The sequence below is a fragment of the Lissotriton vulgaris genome, chromosome 7 (assembly GCF_964263255.1).
Source record: "Lissotriton vulgaris chromosome 7, aLisVul1.2, whole genome shotgun sequence".
In the NCBI taxonomy this organism is placed as follows: domain Eukaryota; kingdom Metazoa; phylum Chordata; class Amphibia; order Caudata; family Salamandridae; genus Lissotriton; species Lissotriton vulgaris.
In genome coordinates, this window is record NC_141695.1 from 938,542,400 (window position 1) to 938,565,954 (window position 23,555).

The 23,555-nt window shown below is 44.3% G+C and overlaps 1 pseudogene; it reads right to left on the reverse strand.

Moving 5' to 3' along the window:
- LOC147702770 (protocadherin gamma-A3 pseudogene) overlaps positions 1 to 22,315 on the reverse strand; it is a 35,218-nt pseudogene extending 12,903 nt beyond the window's left edge.
- Between the last annotated feature and the right edge of the window lie 1,240 nt (positions 22,316 to 23,555).

Here is a 23,555-nt window from a genome sequence, read left to right on the forward strand (position 1 = left end):
ATATAATCCAGCTAATTAATTTAAGTGATGTAAATATGAGAGCCATAGGTGTCTAACAGCAATCCAACGAAGTGCCCCTCTTTTTAAAGTGCACAGGCTTCGCCTATTGCTGATGGGAGTTGACATCACAACTGGCGTTTAAACCACGTGGCTAAATGTATTGGGTTTTTTTCCCCATCGCTGTAAGCACGTATATTTTACCGGGAACACAACACACAGTATTCCAATATCAATAAAGTAAATGGATCTGCATATACGTTCCGGTTTCAATTCAAATAACGTTGGGGCATATTAGCAAGAACCTTGTTAAAATGATCGACGTTTTAGCAGCAGTTTCCTGTCGCTAAAATGGCGATAATTTTAACGAGTTTCTTGCTAATATGCCCCTTCTTTCGCTCAATATGAATAGCCATTGATAAAAGAGATTAAAGTTTATGTGTATTTCAATGTACACAAGCATTCATTGTCAGTAATCATGTCACAACATAAAACAGACCGCACCTGTGCCTGAATGAAGACCACTCATAACACTTCTGAAATGAAATGAATGAAATTAAAAGAATCTAGTATCGCGCAACTAAGCCCGAAGGCATCAAGGCGCCTAACAGCAAAACCATAAGAAGAAATGAACAGTAACTACGGGTACGCCCTTGCAAACAACCATGTTTTCAGTGCTTTCCGAAAAAGCAAAACGGAAGACTGAGATTTAATTTCACAAGGAAGAGTATTCCATAACTTAGGGGCAATTGAAGAAAAAGCCCTACCGCCCCATTTACTCCTACGGAAGCGAGGTACCACCAGCAGGTTCTTTGAGGAGGAGCGTAATTCTCTGCCCGATACATAGGGTAGCAGCAGTTTCTTGACACCCCCCGCACCCTTACCAGAGAGTGCACTGTAGGTCAGACAAAGCGTTTTAAAGATGATCCTCGATTCAATAGGAAGCCAGTGTAAGGCCTTCCTGGCTGCCGTTGCTGACGCTAATCTGGGAGCGTCCAGAACAAATTTGGCTGCCGCATTTTGGGCAGTCTGAAGACGCTGTATCAGGCTCTTATTCATGTCGGTGTATAAGGCGTTACAATAATCAAGTCGCGAAGCGACAAGTGCTACCACCACTTGCTTCCGTGCCTGTGGAGACAGGTAATGTTTTATTTTTCGGAGTATTTTAATGATACCCCAGCAGGTAGCAACAGTTCTGTTAACCTGCAGAGTCATGGAGAGGGCGGGATCAATCAATACTGCCAAGTTCCGTGCCGACTCCGTAGGAGTAGGACAGGTCCCCAACGAAGGCGGCCACCATTCATGTGACCAGATGTTATTGTTTGGGCCAAACACCAAGATCTCAGTCTTCTCACCGTTCAACTTTAGTGATTTGTAAATCATCCACTGGGACACTGCTTCCATGCAGTTCCTGAAGTTAAACGGTTTTTGAGTTACCCAGATGGGAGAGGGACTGCAAGATCTGAGTGTCATCAGACTACCTCCATCCCAAAAGATCTAACCAGCCTGGCAAGCGGGGTCACGTAAATGTTAAACAGGGTCGGACTTATTGCAGACCCCTGTGGGAACCAACATTGCACAGGTAGGGATGGAGATAGTAACTCTCCCAGCTTAACCCTCTGTTCCCTCTGGTCCAGAAAGGAGGCCAGCAGACTCAGAGCCGCCCCTTCCACCCCTATATCCCTCAGGCGAGATGTTAAGACCGAAGGGGATAGGGTATCGAAGGTGGCTGTCAGGTCCAAAAGGACCAGGACGGTGGTATGTCTCTGGTCTACCTCCATGCGGATGTTGTTCAGTACGACCGTAAGGGCTGACTCGGTACTATGGTGCCTCCTGAAGCCGTGTCGAGATTGATCTAAGAGACCCGAGGAGTCAAGAAATGCCGCCAGATGTTGATTGAGGTGAGTCTCCAGCATCTTTGCCGGAGCTGGGAGCAAAGAAATGGGACGATAATTCTTAAGCACCTCGCGATCTAGTGTAGGCTTCTTTAGGAGGGGCTTGAACACCACACTCTTCCATTGAGATGGAAAAGTGCCCTCTCTCATAGCCCTATTCATGATGTCCAGCAATAAGGGCAGTAAGGGGTCTCTGCACTCCTTCAGGACTTTAAGGGGGCATGGGTCCAATGGGGACCCCGACCTTGTCTTATTTAAGAGCAGGTCAAGCTCCTGATGAGATAGAGGCGGAAACTCAGACAAACTCATAGAGGTGGTAGGGAAAACCTCCTTCGAGAGTGGAAAAGAGGGGACGGGCGGAGGAGGGGTAACGGATCTTTGTGATTCAAGATTCGAATAGATGTCCGCAATCTTCGAGTGGAAGAATCCTGCGATTTTATCACAGAATTCCTGGGTGCTTACTACAGGGTCCGGCATCTGTAACGTGCAGAGCAATTCCACTATTTTGAAAAGATCCCTGGGAGAGGAGAGAGCCATTGTGAGGTTAGCAAAGTACTCTTGCTTCACTCTGATGATCTCCATCTTGTACTCCTTGAGGAGTTTCTTGTGTTTATCCCTCTACTTAAGGTTCCAACTCATCCGCCAAAGCCTTTCTTGCTTCCTGCACCCCTGCCTCATGAGCCTAAGAGGCTCCGAAAACCAGGGTGCAGAGGGTTTCTTTCTCGCAGAATAGCAAAAAGAAAGAGGAGCCAGCACGTCTACTGCTGCACTAATGGCTTTGGACCAGTGCTTAATTTGTGCCGGTGCTTAGCACCGGCACTTAATTATCAGGGCCGGGTCTACACGCATTTAGTTTACATCATTTATTTAATAGTAATTAGTGGCATAGAGTGAGTGCTGCTGTAGCGTAAGTGCTGCTGTTTAGTTAAGAGTGTTACGCACTGTGTACTGGTTGCTTGCAGTACGCAGTTGCTTGTGGTATAGCTGACTGAGAGTCGTTGAAGAAATTAATTTAAAATACTTTACTGTGTGTTTCTTTCTGACTCCGATTCTGTTTCCTTTTCTCACCAGTCAGAGTCACGAGTCACACGTTCAAGTTAGTTCTGGGCTGGCCCCGCCCGGCCCAGTGGGCGGGAGTCGGACACACCAAGTTAATTGCCTAGTAACTGGGGCCTGGGCAGGGCTTTGGTCTTCTGTGGGGGTTGGGGCTGTGCACGGCAGCAAGCAGCGTGCGCAGATTTTCATTGCAATGCGCGCGCATTCCCGCTGCTTTTTGCTATGCCCCAGCAATACCCGGCCGCACCTGACCTCACTGAGTCATCGTGGATGTGGAGTGGATCATGATCGCCACTATTCAAAGTCCATCCCTGAGCTAGAGAGGCAGGCAGCACAATCTGGACGATGTTGGGTTGGCCGCGTTGAGGAGTAGTAGACACTACAGTTACAGACTAGTACAACAGCACCAGGTGAGGCATGGCCTGGTTGGCAGGCCTAAAGTAAATCATCATCATCAGTTAAAATAAAACTGCGCAGCCTAAGCAGCAGCAGCAGGAGGTGAGGCAGGGCCTGACAGGGCAGGCGCTGAGGTGCTGCGGCCTAATCAGTTATTGAAGCAGCTGCGCAGGCTCGCAGCAGCCTTCGCCTAACAGTCAGTGACAGAGCAGTGTCCCGAGTGAGACAGCGAGTCAGGTCTAAGACTCGGATATTCGATTTGACTCATAAATGTTGAATGATGTGATGATGGCGTGGCCTGCCCTTAGCTTGATGTTGCGGGATGCGTGTGGGGGAATTAACACAGAATGAATGCACACTTTAGGATCTTATGTATCATGGCTCCTCACTGTCCTCAGAAAGTCTACGTGTCACGTGGCCACACTGCGTCGATCCTGGCCTGCCAGTGCCCACTCAGGCAGAGCACTGCACGCTGCTACCTGCGTCTATGGGGCCCAGGCAAGCAACAGGGGACTGTGACCTCCTGCGTGGGTGCACTGCATGCAGATTCTAACACGACAGCCCTCAGCTACACGGACTCCCTTGATAATAAAAAAAAAAACATTGTGACAATTACCTCCATCACTCCATGCACACTAATGGCCTATCCTGACAGGGCCGCCCTGCCCTCTTACCAGTACTGCCTCCAGTCCCACATAGGGGTATTTACAGTAGTAGTTTATTCCTAGAACTGGCATAGCTCCTGTCGTCCCATCCACACTAGCATTAACTTGCATGCCTTGAAAGGCTCGGAGCGAGTGCTTCGATGAGGCTCTAGTGGCCTCTACGCGCTATACAAATAAGTTTTGTTCTGAAACAGACGTCTGCCTGTGGTTTGCGTATTGGAGTTTAAATAACCCCCTGTAGGATGAAGGCACTGCCACCCGCTTTTGTCTGGAATCTCTGGAGCCTGGCAGAGGGGTCCCCTTTGTGCATTAGCATACCGACAGCACCTGTGCGCCTTCATCCTGGCATGGAAGTGAGGATAGTCCTCATAAAACCCGTGCTCCCTCAGCCCTTACTACCGAGGGGCGCTGCTGAACACCCCGGATTCAGACTCTCGCTCTAGACACTGCTCTAGCATCAAGAGTACAAAACACGGAGCATATCTCCCCCCCACCGGAAATGTACACGGGCGGCATTTTACTTTATACTCAAGTGCAAAGAAAGCACCTCAGTCAGGCCAAGAGATAAAATGACCAGCCCGAATGGCAGTGGAGGCCTGAGAGGTGCACACTCCGTGTTACTGTCAGCTACACTTATGTCATCACATCAGCATATGCGCGGTGTTATTTAACCTTCCTTCACCTGTTCACCATATATAGCTCTACACATCACGAGAAGTTCACAGCAATAACTATTGTGCAGTGTGTGAGTCAGTGTGTGTGCCGTGGCCCTGGGGTCGACAATGCAGGTAGGCGGCGGCCTCACAGTTCAAAGGACACGACGGGGCTCCTGTGTACGACCCTTTCAAGTCCTTTTCAGTTAGCCTTGCCTGGGAGGGAGGACAGGTTTGACACTCTTGCTGTTTTTTTAAGGAGGAGGGGCTTTAAGTTTGACCCTTTCTTCCATGGCTGACACACAGACTGAGAGGACAGTGAAGGTGTCAGCAGGCTGAGCACTGCAGGGTCCAGTCACCATTATACTGCGTGCATTGACATAGTAACTCGGCTCTGTTTCATTCTTTCATGTTACACTGTGGGGGCGTCAGTTTGCCAGTATATTCTGGTTTTAAAAGCACCCGCTGCAGTGCTGCCGAGTTCCTTCCTGGCCTCAGTAATATTTAGGCATAAATTAAAATGTCAAGATAACTCTGGTGATTAATCATCTTCCTGGAGAGAGACAGGAGTTTTGTATAGGGGAAGTTGTGACTGCTTGTAAGGTAGTACAGATGGTTAATATACCTGTTGCATTAAACGTTTACCATGCAGATCAAAAAGTGCATAAAAATGTAAAGTAGGTCAGTGTGTTACTGCTTCTATCAGAGAGATCCTTTTGTTACTTGCAGTTTGTAAGTTAAAATCCTATCATAGAACAGCAAGCTATTAACCACATGACTGCTGAGCAGATTCCTGACCTGTGCTGGAAATTGTTAAATCCCATGGTTCATGAGCACACGACCAGTGTACTGCATGACGAGCTGAGCTCGTCATGAGCAGGGAAGGGGTTAACTAGTCTGAGAGTAATCAAAGACCTGCATGCAAACTGCAAGTTATATATTACAGCTATATGTTTTTTTGCCCAATCTTTCATTATCCTAATCTTGCAAAAAAGGGTTCATTTGGGTAGAAATCAATTCTTATTGCAGAGAACCCCTAACAATGCTGTTATGTTTTAAATTCTGAATTTGTGCTTTTCCAGACTTAGAACTCTTAAACTATATTGCACAATGACAATTATGGATGATATAGGATTCCTATACCTTGTAGTTCTGTCTAATGTAACATTCCCTATATACTGATTTACACACGTAGGATTTGTATCTATGCAATGTGTGTATGATGCAAAGTGCTCTGACACCTTACACTGGTATGAAAGGCGCTATAAAACTAAATTAATCTGAGAGACAGTGATTATGTTATAGAGACTTGAATGGCAGTGTTAAAGGGTTGTACTGAGGGAATGCGTGTGAGGGGTTGTCATTGGGGGCGCCAACATTGTCGCACAGGACGCCACGCCGCCACCAGTTGTAAAGCCGGCCGTGAGCGAAGTAATCTTTTGCAAAGGGCAGGAATATTGCATAATGTGCAGTGTGGTGGTGGCGTGAGGCCGGTCGCAGCAGGTCACATCACCGCATGGTAGTAGTAGCATAATGTAATATGTATTAAAGAGATGATGTGAAAAAAACTGACAGGAGTAGGTCAGCCATGACCCTCTCAGTGTCCTCTATGAATTTAATTCGAACTTCAAAGCAATATTGGTTGACTGATTGATTGGGATTCCTCCAAATTCCTAGGCCTAGCCAAATTCACTTTCAACCTACTGTAGGTGTAGCTCAATCAGGGTTTTTTTTCCCATATGGGTTTGCAAGCTGCGGTATTTTCTCTGTACTTTGACACGTTAATGGGATGCCCATCTCATAATTTCAGAAAAGGGCAAATATACCGAAAGTAGTTTTGTAACTTTCATTTCACACAGTGTGTGTGGTTGGGTTAATGCAAGTGCTCACCAATTTACAATGCAATGAATAAAGTCAGATGTGCTTCTACATAATCTAAATTGTTTTCAATGCATTAGTGATTTTAGATAATTTATTCCAAAATTGTGCTTTAAATGCACTTTTGATTTAATCTTTATAAAAATGTTCACAGTAACCTCCTATCAAAACTTTACTATGAGAAGGCTCCCTTGCAGTAATTCAGATCAGGTATATATTGCATCTGACTTTTAGCAGTGGCAGTTGACGATGTGGGTGGAGCTGAAATAGTAAGTGGGTGGAGCCAGTGGAGGGAGTGGGTGGAGCCAGTAAAAAGTAGGTGTGGCCTCTGACAAACATTTGAGCACCTGCACTTCATATTTTACAAATTAAGCAAATTCAGAAGCAGGTAGATTGACATCCTCAAAAAGATCCGCTTTGTGATTTTGCATCAGTGGGGCCAACGAGGCGCTCGTGATTTTCCTAAGGTTCCTCCTAGATTTGGTTTGACTAGGGACACCAGTCTTTGCTGGCATCGAGGCGACCCGAAGCTCCAAAGGAACGGCAAAGTGGTCGGACCAAGCCAGTAGGATGGGATCGTCTATTTTGAGCCTATCGTCATTAGAAAAAAACGCGTCCAGTATGTGACCCGCCTGATGAGTAGGATGTTTGACCAGTTGCACGAGATCACATGCAGATAGTGAGTCCAGAAGGGCCAAGGAGTCTTTAGAATCAGGATTTTGTATCTTAGTTTTGATATTATGTTTGTAAGGAAATGTGGTCAAAAAGGATTAGGATCAAACAATTACATTAAACATGTATGTGCGCTTTAAATATAACCATACATTGTCAAATTACTGACAGTGGATATTTTTCTATATAGAATTAAATGTGTGAATTGAAATATATGATTTACATGTGTAGTCCTTGAAATCTGTGTGAGCATGTAGGCATGTGTACATCTGTTCTAGTCTTAGGAGACAACCCAAACGTTGTGAATTTCAATATGTTGCCTGATTTATGATTTGTATCTTTCTAACCACCATAATTTCAATGTTATCTCTGACATTATTTTCAACTTCATTGCATTACACAATTTGACAGAAAAGCTTTAACAAAATTGAAACCATATATTCAACTCTCCAGAATGAGAACGTTGAAGCTAGTGCATGGTTATCCCCCGTCAAACAGCATCAAACAATGAAGCAAAGTCACAACTAAACAACCTGATCTAATAACTTTTATAGAGAACACCAACTACGTTTAAGTTACATGTTTCATAATAGACTTAAGCATCCTGAGATGAAACTTTAGTGGAATGTTGGCTCCAAAATGGATGATCCATTATACAATTATTACGAAAATGAATGTAAATGTAATAATGAACTCCACAAAACATCAGAGGTCAAAAAGGAAAAACCAAATGTGCAGTAATCCTAAACATACATAGTTTGGTGCTTTCGTAATAACCCTACATACTAAAGATACTAAAAGCAACATTTAAGGAAATGTGAACCAAATAGCTTTTGATGCAATTGTGCATAAAACAAAATAACTAAACATATAACTAATTATGTTGATCTGTGTGAAACTATGCATAGACATGAAGATAGAATCAAAGATTTCCAATAATAATAAAAATAACTCACCACACTGCTAACTGCTTCATCAGCGACTTGTCCATCTTGCAAGACAATAAGATCCCAATCCTGTGGGGTAAGGCTGTTAATAAGAGTGCCTGTGTTGCTATTAAGGTGGTGCTTCGTTGCATAACCATTTGTTAAACTCACTTCGTGTGAGTAGGTTCTCAGGAAAGCTCTGGCACCATCAGTACCCACAAACTGGGTTGCAGGAAGGGCACAACCATTTATGTTTTTTGAAGTAAAATGCCTTGATTTTTTCCATTTGAGTATTTGGATAGCCATCAAGACTATCAAAAATATAAGAAATAAGCAAGAAATAAACACAATGGCAATCACCAAATACAAAGTGGGGCTTGATTCAGGCTCCACAGAGTTCGGATGGCTGCTTAGATCTGACAAGATTTCAGGGATGCTGTCAGATAATAAGATAGTGAGAGTTACACTGGAAGACATAGAAGGCTGACCATTGTCTTTTACTGAAACTACCAAAATCTGCCTCAGGGCATCTTTCTCAAGGAAGGCACGAGCTGTTCTTATTTCCCCGTTGTGAAGCCCAACAGTGAAGATGCCGGGGTCTGTGCTCCTTAGTATCTGATAGGAGAGCCACGAATTAGAGCCAGAGTCAGCATCAAAAGCCACTACTTTAGTTACAAGGTAACCTGAGTCAGAGGAACGAGGTGCAAACTCCACCCCAGTGGACTCATCCATTGAAGGTGAAGGAAATAAGATTTGAGGACAGTTGTCGTTTTCATCCACAACAACAATAGTCAGAGTGGCATTACTGCTGAGTGGTGGGGAGCCTTCATCATGTGCTTTCACCTGGACGTTCAACTCTTTGAATTGTTCATAATCAAATGACCGGAGGGCATAGATGACTCCAGTGCCCGAGTTGACAGAAAGGTATGATGAAAGAGGAGCATCCTCTTTAAAACTGTTCGATAAAGAGTATGTGATTCTAGCATTCTGGTCCCAATCACTGTCTCTGGCCTTCACTGAGAAAATTGAGGCTGCTTTTGGGTTGTTTTCCTTGACATAGGCTGTAAAGGACGGGCTATCAAAGACAGGTGCATTGTCATTTATGTCTGAAATAAGTAGCCTGATCGTTTCACTTGTTGTCAGGGCAGGTGTTCCATGGTCTTCAGCCACAATCGATATGTTGTACTCAAAGGCCTCTTCTCTGTCTAATGGCTGTACTGTCACTAAACTGTAGTAATTACTAAAAGAATATTCCAATTGAAATGGGAAATGTCCCAAGATAAAACAAGTCACTCTGCCATTTTCCTGGGAATCCCTGTCATGCACATTCAAGATAGCGATCACCGTGCCAGGCTCCGAATCTTCTGAAATGGGTGTGGAGAGAGATGTGATGGTAATTGTGGGAGAGTTATCATTTCTATCAATAACCTCTATCACAAGTTTACTTTCACCTACTAGACCTCCGTTATCTTTTGCGTGAATTTTAATTTCATAGAATGCAGTGTCTTCAAAGTCCAGTGTACCTGTCAGGTAAACATCCCCCGACTGAGAGTCAATTCGTACTTTTTGAGGGAGCCCCAACGGAAGAAGACCAACAAAATAGATGACCTCGGCATTAATGCCTTGATCTGCATCTGTAGTCAGCAGGGTGCCTTCTGCCACATCTTCCTCGACAGTCACTTTGTACACAGAGTCGCTGAAGACCGGAGGGTTGTCATTAACATCTAAAACAAACACTCGGATTTGCAATGTTCCTGACTTGATGGGGTCTCCCCCATCTGTGGCTACCAGTATCAGGTGATGCACAGACACATTTTCACGGTCTAGGGCACTTTCTAAAACTAGTTTTGCCTCCATTTGATCACTCGTTCTGCGGACAACCGTTTTAAAATATGCATTCTCCATCAGGTGATAGTCTTGAATAGAATTCACAGCCACGTCTTGGTCGCTGGCCTTAGGCAGTGAAAAATGTGTTCCTGGGGCGCTGATCTCACTGACTTCCAGCAACAGCGCCTCTTCCTGGAAGCTGGGCGCATTGTCATTTATATCCTGAATTTCGACTTCAAACTGGTAAAGTGCGAGAGGATTCTGCGCAATTAGCTCCAAAATTAACAGGCATTGGCTTGCGCGCGCACATATCTTCTCTCTGTCTATCTTTTCTCTGATGGAGAGATAGCCGTTTGTCAAACTGAAGCTGAAGTGCTGCGTCTTACCTCTGGACACAATCCGTACGCTGCGCTCCGACAGTTTTACAGTTTGGAGTCCGAGATCCCTTGCGAGGTTTCCAACGAACGACCCCTTTTCCATTTCCTCGGGAATGGTATAGCGGATTTGTCCAGCAACTGCAGCCCACCCCATTAAAAAGCAAAACAGCACTCGTGCTTTGAAATATACGCGTCTCGATATGCCGTCAGTCTCCATTTCAAAATCCAAAATTTCAGTTTGCATGTCAAAGATATCTGTGAAGCTGCTCCAAGCGAGCAAGATAAAAAATTTGCTAAAATGGCAAGCACTTCTTCCGTGTTTTTTTTTCATTGTACAAATAAGGCGTGGTGTGCTGGAAAACGGGCTTCAACTTCTCATTAGCTTGGTCAACAGCGATACCTGGTGTCATTTATCAGAATGCAATATTCCAATAGTAGTGTAAACGTTTTACATTTATCTTTTTGGAGTCTACAGACTACCTTTGCCGAATAAACAAAGAATGACAGATGTACTCGGTTTTAATTCTTTCAGAATGAGATTGACAATTGCCCGAATTACGACAAAGCTACTAACTGCCTAGCAGATTTCAACATCATGGATAAATCCCGACGCAAGTATTATGTAAAACGAATGACTATATTTCAACTTTTGAAAGACAAGTTAAAAAAACGCGTGCGTGTTCGTTATTGTGATGAAACGTATGATTTTGGGACGTTTTGGGGCATTATTATGTGCTGTAATAGTTTTTTTAACATTGTTACAGTCTATTGTGTCAACGAGGACAGTTAAAAAAAGAAGTTAAGGGCCACAAACTTCTTTGCAAACCACAGAAAAGTGTTACACGCAATTCAGTCCTCGTGATATAATCCAGCTAATTAATTTAAGTGATGTAAATATGAGAGCCATCGGTGTCTAACAGCAATCCGACGAAGTGCCCCTCTTTTTAAAGTGCACAGGCTTCGCCTACTGCTGATGGGAGTTGACATAACAACTGGAGTTTAAACCACGTGGCTAAATTTATTGTTTTTTTTCCCGTCGCTGTAAACACGTATATTTTACCGGGAACACAACACACAGTATTCCAATATCAATAAAGTAAATGGATTTGCATATACGTTCCGGTTTCAATTCAAATAACGTTGGGGCATATTAGCAAGAACCTCGTTAAAATGATCGACGTTTTAGTGGCAGTTTCCTGTCGCTAAAACGGTGATAATTTTAACGAGTTTCTTGCTAATATGCCCCTTCTTTCGCTCAATATGAATAGCCATTGATAAAAGAGATTAAAGTTTATGTGTATGTCAATGCACACAAGGATTCATAGTCAGTAATCATGTCACAACATAAAACAGACCGCACCTGTGCCTGAATGAAGACCACTCATAACACTTCTAGTAAGCCGACGTGAATCGCATCAAATAAATAAGTGCTAAACTCCTTCCACGTGGTTTATTGACATTAGTAAAGTGTTTAAGTGCTTCAAAAACATGCATAACATTATACATTTATATATTTTCTTAATCGAGACATTAAAAAAAATACCTGTAGTTGGACTTTTCAAGTTTAAGGATCTTTCAGATGTGCCAACACATAACGTTGCTCAATATGTAAATGCACCGTCTGGCCTATCAGTTGGACAGTGTTCACGGTATGTGAAAGGCTCCTTGTGTTTGTATTTTTCAATAATCAGCAGAATGTTTTACCACATTCATAACCAGTGCGTAAAGTGGCTGTGGATGCGTGAATTCACAACATGAAACCACAGTGAGCAACCAATTACCTAAAGGATTCCAGTACCAATCAGACCAGCCCTTCTTGTCCCCTCTTAAACGAGTGAATAAAAAGTGATATCCTTAATGCTGGTCAAAAAAGTAACCATTTTAAATCGGCAAGCAATTTTAATGCTTTAAGATGAAACTTGCATTTTATGTGGTAGTTTCTTAAGACGTTCTGTCAGTAAGAATACAAAAACGACACCAATAATAAATACAATAATCAGTATAATCATTCATTAGGTCTCGCACTGCGAACCGGATCGCGAAAGCGATCCGTCGCTGCGAGACTTATTGTGATCATTTCAGTTTTCAAGGACTCAAGGGGAACAGACAAGAGACAAGAGATGTGAACACGCAGATCTTGGACTTGGATTAGGTCGCGCGCATCAACTGTGAAGAGCATGTCAGTTTCAGTTTACACGAGCAGTTCTACATTTGTTACTTTGTTGCAGTTTTAAAGGCTGGTTTGTGAAGAACATGTCAGTTTCAGTTTTCCCTTGCCAACTGTGTGCAAACAGCTTCTGCATACATTTTTTTTTAATGGTTTTTTTTTAAATATAATGTGCGTGTTTTAATACAAGTGTTGAAAAGTGGGTGTTTTCGATAATTAGTCCGTAAAAAAGTGTTTGTGTTTAACTACAATAATAATGTGTGTGTTTTCAATACAATGAGCATGTTAGGAAGTGTTTGTGCTGTACAGTGGAGTGCTGCGTTGTAGAGTGCAGCGCTGTATAGTGGGGTGGTGTGTTGTAGAGTGGACTAGTGTGCTTTGTGGAGTAGTGCATTGTAGAGTGGAGCGCTGCGCTGTAGAGTGGAGCGCTGCGCTGTAGAGTGGAGCGCTGCGCTGTAGAGTGGAGCGCTGCGCTGTAGAGTGGAGCGCTGCGCTGTAGAGTGGAGCGCTGCGCTGTAGAGTAGAGTGGAGCGCTGCGCTGTAGAGTAGAGTGGAGCGCTGCGCTGTAGAGTAGAGTGGAGCGCTGCGCTGTAGAGTAGAGTGGAGCGCTGCGCTGTAGAGTAGAATGCTGCGTTGTGTAGTGTTGCGCTGTAGAGTGGAGCGCTGCGCTGTAGAGGGGAGTGTTGCGCTATAGAGGGGAGTGTTGCACTGTAGAGTGGCGCGCTGCGCTGTAGAGGGGAGTGTTGCGCTGTAGAGTGGCGCGCTGCGCTGTAGAGTGGAGCGCTGCGCTGTAGAGTGGAGCGCTGCGCTGTAGAGTGGAGAGCTGCGCTGTAGAGTGGAGTGCTATACTGGGAAGTTCTGTGCTGTAGAGTGGAGTGTTGCGCTGTAGAGTGGAGTGTTGCGCTGTAGAGTGGAGTGTTGCGCTGTAGAGTGGAGTGTTGCGCTGTAGAGTGGAGTGTTGCGCTGTAGAGTGGAGTGTTGCGCTGTAGAGTGGAGTGTTGCGCTGTAGAGTGGAGTGTTGCGCTGTAGAGTGGAGTGTTGCGCTGTAGAGTGGAGTGTTGCGCTGTAGAGTGGAGTGTTGCGCTGTAGAGTGGAGTGTTGCGCTGTAGAGTGGAGTGTTGTGTTGTGTAGTGCTGCGCTGTAGAGTGGAGCACTGCGCTGTGGTGCGCTGCGCTGTAGAGTGGCGCGCTGTGCAGCGGACTGGAATGCTGCGCTGTACAGTGGTGTGCTAAATTGGGAATGTCTGCGCTGTAAAGTGGAGTGTTGTGTAGTGCTGCGCTGTAGAGTGGAGCACTGCGCTGTAGAATGGAGCACTGCGCTGTAGAATGGAGCACTGCGCTGTAGAATGGAGCACTGCGCTGTAGAATGGAGCACTGCAATGTAGAGTGGAGCACTGCAATGTAGAGTGGAGCAGTTCGCTGTAGAGTGGAGCACTGTACTGTAGAGTGGAGTGCTGCATTGTATAGTGCTGCGCTGTAGAGTGGAGTGCTGGGCTATGAATTGCTACACTGTAGACTGGGGTGCTGCGTTTCGTAATGCTGCGCTGTAGAGTGGAGCATTGCGCTGTAGAGTGAATGCTGCGCTGTAGAGTGAATGCTGCACTGTAGAGTGAATGCTGCGCTGTAGAGTGGAGCGCTGCGCTGTACAGCAGAATGCTGCGTTGTGTAGTGTTGCGTTTTAGAGTGGAGCGATGCGCTGTAGAGTGGTGCGCTGCTCTGTAGAGTGGAGCATTGTGCTGTAGAGTGGAGTGCTATACTGGGAAGTTCTGCGCTGTAGAGTGGACTGCTGCGTTGTAGAGTGGAGCGCTGCACTGTGAAGTGGAGCGCTGTAGAGTGGAGCACTGTGCTGTAGAGTGGAGCGCTGTGCTGTAGAGTGGAGCGCTGTAGAGTGGAGCGCTGCACTGTAGAGTGAATGCTGCACTGTAGAGTGAATGCTGCGCTGTAGAGTGGAGCGCTGCGCTGTAGAGCAGAATGCTGCGTTGTGTAGTGCTGCGCTGTAGAGTGGAGCGCTGCGCTGTAGATTGGAGCGTTGCGCTGTAGCACTCTGCACTCAGCAACAATCTGCACTTTGTGTTCAGTGGCAATTTGCACCTTGCATTCAGTAACAATCTGCTGTCTGCGCTTAACAACAATATGCACTGTGCATTTAACATTGTACACTTAATAGCGATCTGCACCCTGCACTCATTAACAATTTGCACTTTGCACTCAGAAACAATCTGTGCCCTGCACTTAGCAGCAAACTGCTCTCTGCACTTAACAACAATGTGCATTTTGCATTCAATACCAGTCTACAGTTTACACTACTATGTACTTTGCCCTTAACAATACATATCGCTCTATTACATACAACTCAACAACAGACATCCACTACAACACATACCATTCTAATACAGCATACACCATACTACAAGCTAATTCTTGAGACAATAAAAAAGCTTTCTAAAACAACAATACGTTTGTTAAGTAAGGCACATATAGCTTCAATGAAGGGCAAATGCTTAAACAATTGTAAGGCATACAGCTATTTACATCGAGATGGCACTTCCCTGTTGTTGCAAATTATGTTTTTGCTTAGACATTTAGTTTCGTTCTTAGCCGTGCTTACACATTCAGTTTCATTTTCAGTCATGCATGGACAGCTGGCTTCAATTTGGACACACGAAACTGTTTCAAACATTTGCCCATTTAGATGCTATATATTCGTAGAAACTTTCTTATAACATAAAAGGCATTTTAGCACAAACAAAGCGTTTTTAAACTGTGTACATGTATCTCAGACATTATTAATTTTTCTTTAAAAGGACTTAGAACATTAGGTGTGTTTTAAATAGCCTTTAAAAATAACTACAATTCTTCTGAACAAAAAATGTTAAGTTATCATTCTCTTTATGTGTTGCAGTTTACGCTTTCACGGCTGCAAAATACATAAAGAAACACAAAATAAAAGCTCAAACAACTGAAAGGTATATTAGCAATTCCATCCTATTCATTAAGTGCTTTTGCAATCTCACTTAAACAAAAAAACCTTCACATTCTCATTATTATTCTGTATTGCAGTCTATGACCACGCAGTTTTTAAATCACAAACAGTCTTACAAACCAACTAATGCTCAAATTAATATGCCATATTGTTAGAAAAGTACAATTCATTTACACGTTATTAAAACTTATTACATATACACTGTTCTATAACTAATCTACATTGCACATTCCTTTACAGTGTGCGCGCATCTTACTACAGCATGCGCCCTCGCAGCGTGCACCTCTAGAGAGTGTGCACCACTTTATAGTGCAAATTTCCTACAATGCCCACCCCTCTACAATGCGCACCTTACTACAAGACTTATTCCTCTACAGCGTACATCCTGTTACAGTGCACAGCCTTGTACAGTGCGCAACATTATAGCACGTACCCCTTTGCAGTGTGCACCTCTACAGCTTAGGCGCTTCTACAGCATGCACTACTCTACAGCGCATGCCCTTCTACACTGCATGCCTTTTGAAGCGCATGGTGTTTTACAGCGTGTACTACTGTACAGTGCACAATGCCTGCAACACCTACTCCTCTACAGCAGGCACCTTACTACATTGCGCATCTCTCTACACCATACATCCCATTACAGCGCACATCCCGGTACAATGCACATTCCTGTACAGCGTGTAACACTATAGCGTGCATCACTGTACAGCGCGCAGCCCTTTACAGCACAGACGCCTCTACCACCACTGTAAAATGCACACTCCTGTACAGCATGGCACACTTCAGCGGGCACCCCTCTATAGCACAGACGTCTCTACAGGGCGCATTTCTTTGCAGCATGCACCCTTCTACAGGGTGCACTTGGGTACTGCATGCATCTTTATACTGCATGCGCCTCTATACTGCGCGCGCCTCTTTACAGTGTACATTGCTCTAAAGCACACGCCATTGTACAGTGCACACCACTCTACAACGCATAGTATTGTACATCGCACATTTTCTACAGTGCACAGCATTCTACAATGGACACCACTCTAGAACGCGCACCACTCTACAAAATGCGCACCTGTAGAATGCATAGCACTCTACAACGCACAGCACTCTACAATGCACACTTTAAAGCGCACATTGTTCTACGACGCACCTAATTGTACAGTGAGCACTACTCTACAACATACACTACTCTACAACACACACCTATTTACAATGCACACCACTCTAGCACGCACATTAATCTACAGCACATATCACTTTACAATGCATACCAATCTAAAGCACATATTAATTTACAGCGCATATCGCTCTGCAACATGCAGTCCTCTACAACACATAGCCCTTTACAGCGCACAATGCTGTACAGAGCACATCCCTGTATAGTGCATAAACTTCTACAGCATATAGCCTTTTACAGCGCATACCATTGTACAATGCATGTTGTACTACAGAACATGTCGTTTTACAGCGCACGCTCCTCTACAACGCATGCTTCTTTGCAGTGCATGCCCCTTGACAGCGCATGCCTAATTACAGCACATGCCCGTTTACAAAACATGCCCTTCTACAGCACACATTGTTTTGCAGTGCATACTACTATGCAGTACATACAATTCAATAGCACATACTGCTCTACAGTATGCAACACTACAGTGCAAAACATTCTACAGTGTGCAACATTTTACGCACATATCAATCTACAAAGCACTACTCTACAACGTACACCGCTCCACAGCACATTCTACTGTACAGCATACATCACTCTATAATACACATCACTCTATAACATACAGTACTTTACAGTACATATTACTGTACAATGCACCACAGCTCATGGTACAATAGTGTACAGCACATATTATTTTACTTTGCACACCAATTTACAGCATGCAACATTTTTAAGCACATAACAGTGTACAACGAACATTATTATACAGCATCTACCAATCTACAACGCCCACCACTTACCAATGTACACCACTATACAACCCACACCACTCTATAACACTCTACAGCACAGACTACTCTACAGCACCCTCTACTCTATAGCGTATAGCATTTTACAACACATACTATCACTCTACAGCACAAACCACTGTACAATGCACATTACTCTGGGACGCAAAACATTATACAACGCATACCACTGCTCTGCAATGCACACCACTTTACAGCACATACCACTCTGTGGCGGGCACCAGTGTACAGCGCATACTAATTTACAGTGCACACTAGTCTACAGCGCACATTAGTCTAGAGCAGTGTTTCCCACCCAAACTGTGGTCCGCGGACCCCCAGGGGTCCGTGACACTTTCTCAGGGGGTCCGCAGGCAACCGTTTTAAAAGCACAGAAAAATTTCTTGTATAGTTAGCAGCTTTCCAGCAGCAATAAAAGTGTCAAGATAAAGCCAGTGATCAATGTACCTGCTGGAGCACGAGGAGAGTTTTGTTTAGTGGCAGCTTTGACTTAACTAATGTAGTACAGAGGGTTAATGTGCCACTGCAAATAACGTGTAACATGCATTTTAAAAAGCATCATTTTATGTGCATAGGTTTGTGGTTACTGCTTTTGTCACAGATTCTTTTGTTACTGTGCACTTCATAAGTTACAATCGTAATGTAGCAGAGGGACCTATAAACTGTCATCAAAGAGCTGCTTGCAAACTGCATGGTACCAGTTAGTAACTTTTGTTTTTTCCCAGTTATTCATTATCCTGATGCTGCTAAAAAGATTTATTTGGGTGGAAATACATTTTTAATGTTAAAGTCAGTGCTAGCCAGCTGAGTTTGTGCTTTTCCAGACCAAGCACTCTTTAAACATTTTATATACACACTGATTTACATGTACGATTCAATGTTTCTATGTGTGTGATGTAAAGTGCTCTGACATCCTACAATGGTATGAGAGATGCTATATAACAAATGAAATACATGTGACAGAGGGGCTATTACTTCAATATAAAATATTAAGGGCCAGATGTACGATCCGTTTTTATATGCGTGAACGGGTTCGTGAACCCCCTTTCACATGCAAAAATGTATTGGGCCATGTACATTGCCTATTTCGCGTGTCGCAATTTGTGTGCGACTCGCTAAATAGGTTTTGCAACTTGCTATTTGGAAGGGGCATTCCCTTCCAAATAGCGAGTCTTAAAACCATGTACAAATGTTTTGCGGTCCCAAAACACTCGCAATTACCACTTACTTCAAGTAGATGGTAATGCATTTGCAAACGGGAAGGGGTCCACAAGGGACCCCTCCCCCTTTGCAAATGCATGCAAATTAATTTTTTAAGGGCAGGCAGTGGTCCCAGGGACCTCTGCCTGCCCTTAGAAAATGAAACGAAAACCTTTCATTTTTTTTTTTTTTTAAATGCATGGTAAATGGGCTGCATTTTTTTTAAACTGCTTTATTTAAAAGCAGTCCCAGACATGGTGGCCTGCAGAGCCCAGCAGGCACCATACCTAGGAGGGCTGGCATTCCCAATGGGCTCGCAAATTGCGAGAGGCTCATTAATATTAATAAACCTGGCAATTTGCGACCCCATTGGGAATCCGAAACAGTGTTAAACACACTGTTGTACATTTCATTTAGCGACTCGCAACTTGCCACTCGATATGTGTCGCCAATTGCAAGGCGCTAAATGAAATGGTCGTACAGCTGGCCCCAAAATCCTTAGGGGCAGATTTACAAGCCCCTTGCGCCTCTTTTATGCCACCGTTGCATCACTTTCGTGATGCAGTGGCGACGCAAAAGATGCGCCATGCTGCAGGGTGTTTACAACATGACGCATCTGGGAGATGCGCCACGTTGTAAAGCCCTGCGCCAGAAGGAGGCGTTCCAGCGCAGGAACGCCTCCTAAAAGTGGCTAAGTGAAATCTACAAGATTTCACTCAGCGTCACTTTGGGGCCCATGGAGTATTTCTCGTCGTGATTTAATACAATGTCTAGTATAAAAATATTTTAGTTAATATTTCAGTATTAGCCCTTAATTAGTGTTAAAAGCATGCACAGCCTATAATGCATACATGTTAACATTTCAGAAGAGCAAACTAAAAGATTGCAAAAAAGAATAAGGAGAATGGGGCTTTGAATACAGTTACTTTATTGGCTTTGAAAGTGTGTTGCTATAGGATTGGACATTTAAAACGCAAATGCACATATTTCTCTTACCTTTTAAAAGCATTAAGCATAATAGCAGGCAGCAAGGCTAATGCAACTGTTAGGCACTGGCCTAGCAAGTTTGAAGCAATACACATACTCTGTCCCCCTGTATGACAGCCCTTGCTAAAACATCGTTGCAACTCTCTTACCTTTTAAAAGCATGTAGGGTAATAGCATGCAGAAAAGCTAATGCAACTGTTAGGCACTGGCCTAGCAAGTTTTAAGCAGTGAGCATACCCAGTGCTTAATTTGTTAAAAAAAAAAGGTGCCGGTGCTCAAACCTCAGTTCAGATTCCAGAGGCTGGTGCAATTAAATGTCGGCACGCCAAACTCCAAGGCTGGTGGTCTTTAATACACCTCATGTCTTTTTAATTCACTATCAGCCACTCCCTGCCCCTTTATCTCATTCTTAAAGGCCCCTGCTTTCTCTGTTTGTGAATGTTTTCCTGTCTTTCTCTTCCTCCGTCATCTTTCTCTTCCTTAGTCTTTCAAAGCTGTGTTTTTTCCCCTCTTGTGGTCGGTAAATAACCTGATAGGAAAAAAATAAGAGCAGCTACCCACTAATAAAGGGCTGGTAATCCCCACACGGAGCCACTGGCTCAAATTAAATACTGCCCTTGCACCATCGGCCGTGGTAACGCACATGATTTACAGTTTTTATACCTCAGTGAAGTAAGTGACGATAACTATCGTTGGCTAGTGTTTTATCCCTTAGATTGAGCACAGTAAGGTCACCAGTGGACAGAGTATCTTAAAAGTGTCCAAAAGGTCCCAGTTACAAGTGACTGCTAAGCGTTGCATCTGCCTTTGTGTACTCTATGCAGTAGCCTAACAAGAACGCTTTCCTGCCCCTGCCACAGCTCCCTGTTAAGTAGTAAAAGCAGCTATTTAATTGTGATCATAGGTGCCTCATACTCCTGGGTCCTGGTGCCAATACACCTGCTGCATCATTGGAAGTTACCACCCTTACTCTACTACATGTTGAGCTCATTCTTGTTGCCTACCGCTCCAGCTGCACCAGCGCGCAGACCTCAAAACTAATTGCTCTTTACTTACTGTGAGGCGCTAGTAAATAGGAATGTGATTGCACTCTCTCGTGGCGGCTGATGAGATGCACTAACCAAGGGTTGCAGATATTACATGTCCAAAACCTGGAAACGCAATTGGGAAACATCTCCATACCAAACTTAACAATGGCAACACGTTTTTTTACACTTTACAGCATTAATGCTGTAAAGTGTTAGCTGCTACCTATTTTCACATACCTAATGCAGATGACCCGTCTCCCATGAGACAGTCAATTCAGTCAATGTCGACGTGCTGTCTGGGGCTGCAGCCTGGCTCTAATCAACAAAGACGCACCTCAGTTCCAAAGGAGTGGGCATTTGGCAGCACTAGCAGTAGTGTAATCTATCCTGTAACTTGAGGCAACAGTATTGATAGAGCAATGCACACCATGCCGATATTCAAACAAAATAATCTGGACTGCCCCTCCTCCAGCCCGTTACTTCACTCACGTGCAAGGCGCCAACTGCCAGCCTAATACACTGTGGGCCCCTCCTCCAGCCCCTGCTCTTTGAAGCATCCCAGGCCAGCATGGGGTGGGGGAGGGATTAACATGTTTACTGCAAACCAACCCTGCCTCTCGTCTCCTCCGGACTGAGGCCGAGGCTACTAAAGATCGTTTCCCTTCTGTGTTTTTTTTTTACAGAAGGCATACTCTTAAAACAGGAAGGCGAGATGGTGAGAAAAGGAAACCTTACCTATCTGGGCCCACACAACGCCATATTCAGGGTCGGATTGGGATCACAATTCGGCCCGGGCACTGATGAAACAAGCATTTGCAATGCAATAGGTCTCGCATTATTTAAGTTTGAGCAATAGTACTGTAAATGGCAATGTTTTTATTTTTATTTATGCGCTATTTTAATTTTCTTTGCATAAAAAAGTACATATAAAATATGTGTTGTAGAAAAGTCATTTATGCAGTATTTACATTTTCTTTGCATAAAAAAGTACATATACAATATTTCTTGTAGAAAAGTTAAACATTTTAATGATGTGCCTAAATAATTTTTATATGTACATTCTATTTGCAAACGGATGGGGTGGGGGGGGGGTCTGAAAACTGAAGGAGGTTCAAGTCTGGCAACCACGCTCAACACCCAGTGATTCCCAAAGTTATACCTTACTGATAATTCAAGTAAACAAAGACAGAAAGGTCAAGTTAAAAATCAATACAGACTTTTTCTGCTATAAATTCAATTTAATCGTAATGTCTTTGTAGACTCTTTAAAATATGAACAGAGGGCCGGTATTTTTTATTTGAGAATAGTAGCAACAACTCTGCCAGCTAGCGAGAGCAGGGGAGACAGGTTGCAAACAGAGAAAACAAACACACTTGGGTTCTCGATTCACTGTTATCTTTGCATACTAGCGCCTATCGTTATAAGGAGTAGTAAAAGCTATATAAATAAAATTACAATAGTTAGCATAAAGGACGGAAAGGGCCAGAGGTACTTCACTACTAGGCAAGCTAACGTATTTAGTAATGTTAGCATTTCACATATAACACAACTCGAGTACATTTTACGCCGGTGGGGGCTTGAATCTGCCGAGATGCTGTTGCGCATGCGCAAGGCCATACCCAACATGGCTGTTGTGTAAAGGGATTAAACTTCCTATCTCGCAAGGGCGACTACTTCCGGTCGGAGCACTTTCAACGTAACACCCAGTTCCGTTGTTGAGATTCTCACGTGTCGCACAGAGCCAGGGTTAGAGAAGTGGCAAGAGGTGAAGAGAGCGGAAACTGTGGTTGCAGGATGCCGCGGCTCGCAGATCTGGATCTGATCGGAACCATTGGAGAGGAGGAAGATGTGCCCGAGGAGCCCGAGTCCGATTCTGGTGGAGAGGAGGTGAGGAGGGTGGAATAGGGTGGCACGGGCTGAAAGAGAAGCATTTGAAGTACAGAAGCGTAGCATGGCAACTCGTCCTATGTTGTGAGTTTTATTTCTAGGTAATCCTGATTAAAAGCCACCAGCGACCAGCGTGTAGGTGCGGCGGCGGCGACGGGGGGTGTGCCTGTGTATGCGTGTGTATGTGCGCATGCGTGAGTGCTGTGTATGCGTATGGCTGTGATGTGCGCATGCGTGAATGTTGGTGCGCGTGCAAGCAGCTGAATCCAGCCGGGGAGAAGCGCGTGACAGTTTTTTGTCCGTCATTCCCCCGTGTCAGCTCGCTATAAGTCTCCAGCCTGGACGCATCCTTCGGATGCGAATTTCCAGGCGAGACCTAAAAAGGATGGTATTGAGTGTGCCAAAATGTCGTTTTCAGTAATTCAGTTAATTCAAGCATTTTCATTCATCCAGTTGTCATTTTCTCATCAAGTTGAAATGGCACAGAGATAGATAGTCCTCTGTACTTCCAAGTGGAAATGGCAGTGATAAAAACAGCTCTGATGATGCACCTCAGGCACGGGGCTGACAGTTATTATTCACACAGCTCTGATGATGCACCTCACGCACGGGTTCAAAGCTGTTATTATTCACACAGCTCTGATGATGCACCTCACGCACGGGGCTGACAGTTATTATTCACACAGCTCTAACGACGCGCCTCAGGCACGGACTCACAGCTGTTATTATTCACACAGCTCTGATGATGCACCTCTGGCACGGGCTCACAGCTGTTATTATTCACACAGCTCTGATGATGCACCTCTGGCACGGGCTCACAGCTGTTATTATTCACACAGCTCTGATGATGCATGCTTGGCATGGGCTTAAAGCTGTTATTATTCACACAGCTCTGATGATGCACCTCACGCACAAGGCTGACACAGTTATTATTCACACAGCTCTGATGATGCACCTCAGCACGGGGCTCACAGCTGTTATTATTCACACA